Source organism: Amblyomma maculatum, chromosome 2, assembly GCF_055883805.1.
Source record: "Amblyomma maculatum isolate TAMU_Amacu chromosome 2, ASM5588380v1, whole genome shotgun sequence".
NCBI lineage: Eukaryota > Metazoa > Arthropoda > Arachnida > Ixodida > Ixodidae > Amblyomma > Amblyomma maculatum.
In genome coordinates, this window is record NC_139345.1 from 64,692,904 (window position 1) to 64,705,244 (window position 12,341).

The following is a 12,341-nucleotide window of genomic DNA, read 5'->3' on the forward strand; positions in this document are numbered from 1 at the left end:
CAGGGGAAATAAAATTAAACTGGTTAATTGGATTTCTATTCGCTGTAGACCTTGCCGAATCGTGACCGGCACGAAGGCGTTGCCGTCTTCGCTTTGTCACGACGTTCTGCGGCAGGTGAAAGTGGTTATGCAAGAAGGACGGCAAACAGACAACCTTCGCCATTAGTTTCACATGCGTGTGTACGCGGGAACTTGGGCAACACGCAAACACAACAGTACTCAGTCACAGCCTCGAATCCGAAAGATCGGCCTTGGCTCACTTGGGGAAACATAAAAGATCGCGTCTTACGTTCGCACGCTCAGTCAGCTAGCACATTGTGCACGGTCGTTTTTATGCACGGAATCTGCGTTGCTTGAGAAGTGAGGGTAAACTATAGCGCCAAGCCTAGCTGACACTTCGATACGCACGAGAGACCTTTTTGTCCACCAGCATATAGGTTGTATAATGAAAGCAAAGCTCTTCTGTAAAGAAAGTTAAAAGCCAAGGCTGGCGACAGGAAATTAAGCAATAAACAGCGCAACAACGGAGACAAGAGAGTAGAAAGAAGACGGGACCAGCGCTGACTAGCAACTAAAGATGTTATTGAAAAGAACACAAATATATACTCCATTCACAACCAAGAGTACGCATGAGCACTGATACCTGATAACGTGAAACTCAACAATAAAGATACCACAATTCACAGTTATGGATGAGAACAGATGAGGTGCTAACACATGTGTCGTGGTTTTTGTGAATGTGAAATGCCTCGCTGATTTCCCTGGTTAATTTATCGCAGTGCTAGTACAGTATCCTGACATCATTATAAAGAGCAGACTGCATGGGTCTGCGTTAGAATTAGGAGGGTTACGGCGGCATTCCCCGTAGTGCAAGGCCAAGTTCGAGGAAGGGGCCCCATCCAAAGAAGTGTTGTGCTCACGTATGCGGGTATTCACGCACCTGCGCGTCTGGCCTATATATCGTATATTCCACAGGTAAATGGAACATTGTGACCGTGGCACAGGGGACAAACTTGTGTCATGATTTATCTGGCATTCTTTCTTAGATTTTTCTCTTTTCGGTCTTCGTTCTCCTTGGCTATCCTATCCACCATGGCACAAATTTTGCCTAGCTTATTAGGGGCAGAAAAGAGTACCTCTACACTATATCTGCGGCCTACCTGTTTTAAACGATAGGACAGCTGGTTAACATAGTACAGGACCAGCTATTTTCTTTTTCTCTTTACTTTAAGGTTCGGGTGCTTCATGCCTATGGGATACTTTTACCCTTTAAGTTATCGTATTGCATGCTAGTAATATGGCTTCATCAGGAAATCCTGCTGCCCTGAGCCTGTGAACTTGATGGTTAAAACTCTGACCGACAGCATGCCCACATGATTTGTCAATCGCAGACGCTAGACAAGAAACAGCTATGTCAGTTTTGACTATACTTGGAATGCCCAGACCGGTAACTGAGCAAGAGCTTTTTCGACCTCTGTATGAAAGACCAACAAACGTGGTCCTGATGTAATACCAATCTTATGTCCAGGAATTGCAGCTCATTGCTGTCCGGAGTTTCAAAGGTGAAGTTTAGGCCTTCTCGCAATCCTGAAAAACCTTTAAAATGTCATCTAACCATCCCTGAAGGTCACCATGGTCGACAAAAACCAAGTAATCATCTACATACCTAAAGATCTGTATTATTCGGGAGTACAAGTTATCCTTAATAGCCTTGTCAACGTAACTGAAGAATATATTACTCAAAACCGGAGCTACTTTTGACCCAATACATACCCCAGATCTTTGGGTAAACCGTCTGCCCTGCCATTCAACAACAGGAGCTGTAAGATAAAAGGACAGCTGCTCTAAAAAGGCCTCCACCGAGATTCCGCTATTCGAAATGAATCCTTCTTGATTAGTACCCTCACTTGTGCACTCATTCACAAGCCGCAGAAGTGTATCATGCGGTAGAATAAAATAAGTCCTGCACATCAATGCTAAACATATTACATAAACCAGGGTTCTGGCACTTCAAATACTCAACGACAGTCAAAGAATTACACACCATAAACGAATGGTCTTTTGCTAACGAACACAGGCTTCTTTGCAGGAAACTTAACACCTGATGTTGTCAGGTAGCGTTTTCAGTAACAATACAATGGAACGGAGTATCGGGTTTGTGGGTTTTTGCAGAAAAAAGAAGTCCAGACAATCCCTTTCTACATTCTTAACCAAGGAGCGAAGCCTTTCTAAATTCAACTGCTCTATAGTAAACGCAAAGCTTCGCGCCTTTGTCTTTTCACACTCGTACGCACAGGTTTAAAGTTTTTTGTGATGGCTTCCCAGGCTTTCTCATTAAACAACGTTTCCAGCAACACAACAATAAAACCTTCCTTATCGGAAACCATTAAACGCAGCTTTTCAGACTTCATAAAATTAACCAACGGCGAAAGGGTCCACTTCCTCACAGAGCCGCCTTCACTCTTCTTTATAGCCTCGACACATTCAACAGCGCACCTGGACCGCTCCTCTTGCCGGACGTGGCACGAGATGGACCTCCCAAGATACAGCTTCTCTTCCTTTTGCACCGTCGGCTGGACACAAAACTTCGGCTCTAAATTAAGCATGCCCTGGAACCTTTCTGGCACTCGTTGATCGGCCAACACCAGCAGCTGGCCTTCGGAACTGGGAGGTTTTCTTTTTGCTGGGGCTCAAGGGCGCGATCCTCGCGCCCTTGCTAGTCAGCGCTGGTCCCGTCTTCTTTCTACTCCCCTGTCTCCGTTATTGAGCTGTTTTTGCCTTATTATGTACCAACTCGCTCAACTTTCCATCTTACTGCGACAGGAAATGGTTTTCTATTAATAACGTCGTTGTAAAGATGACTTGCGGCAGGTTAAATGGCGTGATCGGAGGCCTAAAGGATGTGATATCGCGTAACCTATAACTGCACTGTTCAGCTCGTAACCATTGAGTGTCCTACAAGTTGCAGTGGCTGGTCTTGTTTATGCTTATCCTTTCGTCTATGTTTCAGCTAGCACAGTATATGCTGTGCTTACGCCTTATGTGTACCTCTGTTCTGCCTATTGTCTCCTTTATCTGTTACATCGTATTTTCTTTCAATAGTCAATCATTATTACGCTTTCGAATAACTTGGACACAGAACAGGAAACGACACAAAACACTGGAGCGCAAACAATCAGCTGAAATATTATTTCAGTATACACACATGCATAAGCTTCGAACGTCAGAACTTCCCAAAATAGCAATAAAAGTCAGCAATGGTGCTATCATAGCTACGGGCGCTACGTGTCACATTTGACACGACAGATAATTTTTCGCTGTTATTTTTTTTTTTTTTTTGATTTCCCAAGAATTCTTCCACTTGCTTGGATAGCATCACTGTTGGGTCGCTTAAATATTGCCCTTCTTTTCCATATTCGATGCAGTAAGCCTCCCACAACAGCTGCCTTGTTAGGCTGCCCCTGGAGTTTAGCAGAAATGCAGTCTCATGGATATAGAGTGTGCAATCTTTGCATCTTGCGCAGTGTGGCGGCAGATTTACAGTTTCGCCTATTTTTTGTAAGACTTTAGTTGAGCAGTCTGCCTGTTTCTGGGAATCTGCCAAAAGTCCTGGAGTACCAAGGTCATGCCAAGATTGGTAAGCATCTAAGAAAGCACATAAAGTGAGGGGACACAAGGTGCATTGCTAGTTTTATCTGCAACATATTTCTTCAACGAAGATAAGAAACCGATGTGTGGAGAGACATTGGTTGCACATGCAATCATTTATAAACTCTAATTAGAGATCTTTACGGTATTTCAAAACCTAAACAGTGAAAAATCCATTGTTAATGATAAAAGTTTATGAAGCATATAGGTAAGCCATCCATCTTCTTGCGCCACCAATTGGCCGAGCCATGTCTTGGCACGTGTCCGAGCGTCGTCTTCCTCTCTCTCTCTCTCTCTCTCTCTCTCTCTCTCTCTCTCTCTCTCTCTCTCTCTCTCTCTCTCTCAAGAACTTCGCCTCATTAAAAAGGCTAGCTGGGTTGTCCTGCTGCTTGCCACGTTTGTCGGTGACATTTGGTGGAGGTGCTGGAAAAATCCCATGTACGTTACCCTTGGAAATCAGTGACGCTGCCCACCGATACGCGGACGCTATTCCCGTCCATAAAGGGAGCCATCACGTCCGAAGCCTCCAACCTGAGTTTGAGCCACTGATCACACCAGTGCGAGCCATGACATCTACTATGGGCAGCCAGACAAGTCAGTATTCCAGCAACGCCCCACCATTCGTCCTCGCAACTCTATCACCGCCATCATTTCACGGTGACCGGCTCAAGGATGTAGAAGACTGGTTGGCCAGTTCTGACCGCGTGTGGCCGCGTTTAACCAATGGGACGACTAGCGGAAACTGATGATTGTCTACTTCGCGCTGCAAGATTCCGCCAAGACGTTGTTTGAGAACCGCGAGGCGTCCTTTGCTAACTGGGCAGTTTTTCACCGTGAGCTGCTTGCAACATTCCGCTCGAGTGCGCGGAAGAAAAACGTAGATATTGCCATTCGTTCGAGGTCTCAGTAGTCCAATGAGAGCGTGGCCATGTTTGTCGAAGACACGACGCGACTTTTCAATCGGGCTGACGCTACCGTGCCTGAGGCAACGAAGGTACGGAACCTCATGCATGGGGTAAAGGAATAGCTGTTCGCTGGCCTCATTCGCGACCCACCAAAAACTGTCGCAGATTTTGCGAAATAAGCTGCAAGTATGGAACGTTCAGTGCAGGAGCGGAGTGCCCAATACAGCCGTCAGGCAAGCATAGCGGCCGCACACTACTGCGTGTCCGTACCAGCAGCCAGGCACGAGGCATTGCGAGATCTTGTGAGGAGCATGTCCGCGAAGAGCTGCAGAACATCCACTCGTATGCTCCACCTGCAATGAATTCTACTGTGGACGTCATTCGTGATAAAATCCGGCGAGCGGTGCAGTCACCACCAGTACCACTACCAGAGCCATGCGTTATGACTTACAGCAATGTCCTACGTCGACCTACCCACCAGCCACATCCATTCCACCCCGTTGCCGGACCATCTCCTCGCTACTTGCTCCCCGCCAAGCAGAACAACCCCGCTGGCCTTTTTAATGAGGCGAAGCTAGAGAGAGAGAGGAAGATGACGATCAACCACGTGCCAAGACATGGCTCGACTTCTTCGGCGTTACTTTGGCCCCTACGAGGTGTCCGCCGCCTCAGTGCAGTGAACTACGAGGTGCTCCCATAAAGAACTGCCCGCTCCTCTCGACAGCCGAAGTCTGAAACAGTTCACGTCGCCAGAATGAAGTTGTATTATAACCGTTAAGCCATTTCTAGGGTTCAAACCAGAGCCAGAGACTCGCCCGTACAATCCGCCATATAATCGTTCTATGTTTGCGGCATCGGGTCGTTACCTCTTGGAAGGGAGGGGCCAATGCCACATCGCCGTTCATTTTCTGGCGACACCACGTGGCCGGACCATGTCTTGGCATATGGTCGAGCATCGTATATTGTCGCATGTTGTCGAGTATCGTACGCATATTTACTTTTGTGCGTAGATGGAAACGTGCAAACCGCCACATATGCAAGTGCTTGGGTTGGCTTTGCTGCATAAGCGTGGTGTTGTGTGAAAAAGGTCAAAACCCAATCTCAAGCACCCCATCGCACGTCCATCTCGTAATATGGTTTCATAGCGCTACCACTAAAAGGAAGCGCACAAAGGTGCACGTGACCGACCCGCCTCCGCGTAAGAAAACGCGACCAAAGAGTGCCGTCAGGAGAAGCCTGCTTTCAAGGGCGAGACGTGCAGATTTCTCTATCGAATGAGTGGTGAATTTTGGAAGTCAAGTGCAAGGTAATGAGGGCCTCGTTATGACGTGAAGGAAGTGAATAGTCAGCAACAATGAGAAATGTATAGATATATGTTTATTTTCTGATTTTTTTAATGCGATAGCGCTTGGGCTCATTTGCCACAGGAAAACCGGCGTCGCCGGCGAAGGCGCTCACATCTTTGGCCTTGAAGGAAAAATCTCAATGGAAGATAAAGATAAAAAGCAAAGGCACCCATGTGCCGTGGGAAGTCAGTGCACATTAAAGATCCCAAGGTGGTCGAACTTACTCCGCAGCCTTCCACTTCAGCATCTCTTTCTAGTTTCTATCAGTGCCAGCTTCCTCACTTCCCTTATGGCGCGGATCAGGTGCCCGCGGAGAAGTGTTACACATACTGCGTCGTTCCTTTCCCCCGCATCTAAGTTTACATTTTTTTTTTTACTTTGACAAGAGCTCCCAAACAGGCCAAATAAATGTTCAGGTTGTCGCATAAATTATCAGGGAGTTTCTGTAACCAGAAGAAAGGGAGCGAAAAAGTTCGGTCAGCTCGGTTAGGGCGATAATATAATTTTTATTATAGAAACCAGGACCACTAGGTAGCGAGACGGGCACGCTATAACCATAGGCCACTAAGGTTTGTTATTCAGAGCAAAATAAACGTAGACCTAGTGAATGCGCGATTTAGTTAGTAATAGTTATAGTTAGTGATAGTGACATCAGCAGGTAGCCGCGTTGTGGTCATGGTCGTTTCCATTGACCAGAACAGCTAATTGAAACTGCACTAGCAGAAAATATTTAATCAGCAACAGAGTATGATGCAGAATGGGTCGGATCGCAAATATTTTGCGTTTACAGCACGTAAGCTGTCTTATGTTCCCTTTGTAACTTTTATACCACCTGCGAACGCGTACCGCCTCTGATTGGCCACTGGTATGTGTCGCTCAGTAACGTGGTCGGTGCCGGCGCTGCTGCACCACGTTCGTGGTTAAAATAGACAGACCTTGGCAAAATCTGAGATTGGGAGCCTTAGTGCTAACTCACTAAACCTGTTATACCTCTTCGCTGGTGCTCAGTTCCAGTACTGTAAAATTGTGCAATCAGCGTTCACCTCAATCACAGGAATACGTGACCGCTCGTTGCGCTGTTCGCAATGCAATGTCGCGAAATCCTCTTTTGGAGTTATGAAGCCCCGGATAGACTGACGCGGAAAATACCTTAGCGTATACCATAGCTTCGAGCGGGATTGGAACTCGCGTCGGCGAACATATCAATTCCTCTAGCCGCTTCTTTAAGCAATTCGGCCATGATAATAATGATAATTGGTTCACAGGAAGGGAAAGGCGCAGTATCTGTCACACTTGCTATGTGGACACCTGAACCGCGCCGTAAGGGAAAGGTTGAAGGTGGGAGTGAAAGTGGAAAGAGAGAAAGAGGAGCCGTAGTGGAGGGCTACGGAGTAATTTCGACCACCTGGGGATCTTTAACGTGCGCTGACATCGCACAGCACACGTACGCCACTTCGTTTCGCCTCCATCGAAACGCAGCCGCCGTGGTCGGGTTCGAACCCGTGAACTCCGGACAGTAGTCGGGTGTCTTACAACTGCACCACCCCGGCGGGGCGGCCATCGCCGCGTTTTGGTTTATTGCGTGTCCTTCAAATCTCATGCGAAAAAAACGAAAAGAGACTTTGCACAAGAACAAAGATGCAAGGTGACTGCATAACGTGCCCGCCAAAGCTGGTTTCGGTGTGCTAAAGATTATTTAATGCCAATAAAGGCTCTCCTCTTGAACGCCGTTCAGGAACAGGTTCAGCAACGTTTTGTACCTCAGGAAAGTAGTGGACGATTTCGCGAAAATACACGCAGAGAGGCTTTGTATCCGAGTCACAGTAATACACAGCCATTGGGAATCACTAAATTCTGTCCGGCCCATTAGCACAATTGCACCAAAACGTGCATTATCCTCCATGTCAATGGACAGGTACAGGATATAACAAGCGACTGCTGAAATTGTGTCTTAATTATTCGTTGTGAAACACCCAAAAATAGCAATCCCTCCCAGAACAAAGAATACGGTCGATCGCCTCCGGTGGCTTGCAAAGACGATGGGATCCGAATAGTGATACTTGAATCTTCGCCCTTAAACACTTCTTAATGGGCAATGTTTCAGTTTATAATTAAAAAAATAAGAAAACTTTGGTTTCCGTTGGAGCCTGCATTTCCTTTATACTCGCTTCAGCAAAATACTGCTGAGGCCTCCGTGTTACAAGGCCCTGTAGTGAAGGTTCTTAGAGAATATCTTCACACGAATAATTTTGCAGCTTTCTTTTTCTAAAGATAGCAAAATATAAAACGGGCGGTTAGAACACGAACATTTGTATCACTTCTGCGAAACCCTCTTTAATATTTCGTGATATGACTGCATTTAAAACAACCCAACCTGGTAATGCACGCCCAAGCTTCAGTTCGCAAGCAAGGCACAATATAGAACCATTCATGTTACTAAATAAATAAAAAAATGAATAAGTAGGTGACACAGACGACCACAAAAACAAAGAAAAAACTGTAAAAAAAAAAGTCCTCCGCCGTTACCCTTTCTGAACAAATTCGCCACTCGGTCATCACCGTAATTTCCACCTCTCAGGCTTCCTCTTGACATACTTCTAGAATTTTGTTTTTATCTGGGAAAACATTCAGCGGACACACTAAGGACCACCCACGTACATGAAGGCGAGAGCTCTCTCGCGCAATGCGCTGTGCGCGTTTCCCAGTTTCCACACTTCTACCTGTGGCCCGCGCCACTAAACGACAGGTAACGCTCTATCCTCTGTGCTCTTTCCGCTTCTCTGAATTCGCCCTTTACCTTCACCCAGCAAAATGTGTATCTGTTACGCATGCGTGATTGTTTCGCGCTTGCTGAGGATGCTTCCTGTCCCGCATAAAGTTTTCGCTTTAAACATCTCGTTGCAGATGTCCTTAAGGGTAGAGAGAACAATGACAATTGAGAATGAACTAATTCTTTTCTAAGCAAGGTTAACGAGTTTTTCTTTTCTTCCTTTTTTGCTGCGCTTTGTTATTTAGCTTTCTAAAAAATTGTTGGAAGCAATTAAGTCTGTTTACGCGTGGTCATGCGAAATAATTACATATTGCGTTGCATACTTGCGTTTTTCTGCCGCTTCTGTCGCTTTGCTTCCGCTTCGTGTTGCGACATCGCGACGTTGTCTTGACGCTTCTGTCGCATCACCGTCATGCGTGATCGTAGTTTTTTTTTTTTTTTTAATTTCGCAAAACTTACCAGAAGGCTTATTATCGGAAGTCGTTTAAAGCATTTTCTTGTAGGAACCGAAAAGACTCTTATCCTTATCCGTCAGCCAATTAGAACAACCCTCTACTCTTGGACCCTTGTAGCCGTTAGTTACATTTCCTGTAGAATCTGTGCCCTTGACGCCATTGTTATTGCATTACCGTAGCTGCTCGTCTGCTTGTCGTCGGGCGCGTTCTATAGTGCCAGGCCGAGCTCGTTGCTAGGATGGGGAAACGGAGAATGTCTTAGGGGCTTCAAGCGGGCAGCTCTCTTCGCACGAAGAGCTTAATTCTTCCGTTTACGTGCCTAGCACGCGTGCGTATAGACCAACACCGTGTTTACAAAGGGGGCGCTCGCGGCGCCGCAGCCGACTGGGGGTGAAAAATAGGGTTAGCGCCCTTAGGAATACATGGAATCGAAATATTCCAAAGCAGTTTTCTCATTTCACGGGGCACCTGTGATGTCGTTATTCGGTACGAAGCAACTATGAACAGCCTACAACAGATCGTCAAAATATGAAATCTTATTACCGAGGCGAAGTATTTTTAAAATACCGCGAATTATGTGGGGGTGCGGGTTGGGAGGGCGACCCGTAGAAATACATGTAAATACAACTTACCGGAGCATTTTTCTCATTTGGCAGAGCATCAGAAGTGGTGGCCGTTGACCCGCGCTTTGAAGAAGTGTGTGATAAAGTATGGTGTGTCATTACAGAGGCAGTCTACTTTAAAAACTCCCCGAATAATCTGTGTTTCCAGAAGCCGCCAAAATGCAAGCTGCAAGGCGTAGCGAATCGCGCTATTTTGCTTACAGTCTGATATGCTGCCGCATAGGGTAAATAAGCTTGATAATACTCTCGCTACAGTGATACTTCCTACACAGAATTACATTTAAAAAGCAGTTGACAAACGCCATACGACAATATAAACCAGACGAGATTCGCGCATCGCAGCAGACGACAGCGCAGCTAGCGATACCCACCGCGGCCGCCTCCAGCTCCGGGGTGTCTGCTGGCGACAGCGCCGGTGATGCATGGTCGTCTGCAACTGTGCGCGGTCAGTTTATCGTGCTGTGAGCGGTCCCGCAAGTCGTCAAACTTGCATTAGTTGCAAGAGACTGTAGTGTGTCATGCAACATGACATGGGGGCGTCGTACAAGACGTTCACCAAAAAATGAGAAGGGTTCAACGCTGTTGAACGGAGCACAATGTTGCGGTAAGTTGTGTCTACACGTATTTCTATGGGTCGCCCTCTCAACTCGCACCCCCATACGTTTCGCGGTGTTTTAAAAATACTTCACCTCGGTAATGAGATTTATACTTTCACGATCTATTTTAGGATGTTCATGGTTGCTCTGTGCTAAATAACGACATCGTATGTGCCCTGTGAAATGAGAAAACTGTTTTGAAATCTTTCACTTCCATGTATTCCTATGGGTGTTAACCCTACTTTTCACCCCCAGTCGGACCACGCAAGCGACAGAAGCGCCACCGCATCGTGCTTACGTCACAGATCGGTGTTGGTCTATACTTGGGAGGACGGCCACGTGCAGCCGCACTATAGATTGTTTGGCCTCGACGCGATGCGTGTTCCTCTCTCAGCCGCATGCCTCATGTAACATTGTTGCGCTGCCGCGCTGCCCGATGGCACTGTGATGAGTCATAATTTTGAATAATCTCTGTTTCTGCTATGGTCGCCGATAGTATGTCCTCTAAAAGTACTAGCAATGTTTTCGTACACAGCGTTTCAACCTGCGATAAAATTCGTGGCGCCTCTCGGCACATTCACATTCACCCGATGATAGTTTTAATGATGCGAGTTAACTCGTTAACAGCGAGAAAACCTGTCTATCAACACAACTTACGAAAAGAAAACGGCAGGTGATATTAATCGTTTCTGAAACCATGCGATTGGGCCGAACGATTACAAACTACGGTAATGCTGCGGCGTCGTGTGATAGTCATTCGCTTTTTGATCAGTGTTTTGCTTTATATATTTGAGCATACCGCGACTTTGTGCTAACTGTCGGACGCTACTAATGCATACTCTCACTTTCCTCATAGAATTTATGATTTTTTACATTTAGTGCAAGAGCCCTAATTCGGAGGCTATTTATTATACGTCGACCAAAATATTGTCTCCCTTGTGAAGCCATGACCGCGCTAGAGTCATTCATGCTTGTGCATAGGACCAGCTGCATAGCAACGCTTTACCAATTAGCCAACCGTGCCTATACATAATAGCTATCAGTTCATGACGAAGGTCAATCATGACTGCCTTTGATCTGAACCATGCATCCCCTCTGACCTTTACATTTACAGCTAGAGCGAAATCGCCTCCATTGCTAGCGTCGACGCCGAGGAAACACAGTCCCGCTGTGTGGAGCTGCGGTCCCGCAACCAAGCAATGAAGGCAGATATTTAATTGGTGATAAAAGTATGTCGCATTTTGGCCAACTATATAAAACTCGTCGACAGAAGAGCAAATACCTACTAACACAGCTTTCGCATATTAGAGTTTAGCTAAAGTTTTGTATTTTTTAGTGCTGCACTACCCACATTATCGCGAAAACCCGATGTCTGAAGCCGATTTGTTCTTTGACCTTTCCGAGAGACTTCAGGTGTCCGCAGAAACAAGTGTGACATATACGGCGCCTTTCCTTTCCTGTAAAGCAATTATAGAACGCCGGTGATGCCCCGCCGGGGTGGTGCAGTGGTGAGACGCCCGACTAGTGTGCCGGAGTTCCCGGGTTCGGATCCGACCGCGGCGGCTGCGTTTCGATGGAGGCGAAACGAAGAGGCGTCGTGTGCTGTGCGATGTCAGTGCACGTTAAAGAACCCCAGGTGGTCGAAATTTCCTGAGTCCTCCACTACGGCGTCTCTCATAGCCTGAGTTGCTTTGTGACGTTAAAACCCGCAAAAACGAAACCAAACATCCCACAGCACGCGGGCACCTCCCACAGCCTCCATCGAAGAGAGACCACCGCGACAGGAATTTGACCCCGCGCTCTTGGAGTCAGCAGTCGAGCGGCCGAAACGTTGAGCCACGGCGGCGATTGAATCAAAATAAATGATTGCTTCTTGTTTTTAGGATTGAACGTCTGAAAGCGACTCAGGCTATGAGAGTGGAAGGCTGTGCAGAGTTCTACCCATTGAGGCCCTTTAACGTGCACTATCGCACTGTACATATGCGCGTTGCCTCTCAC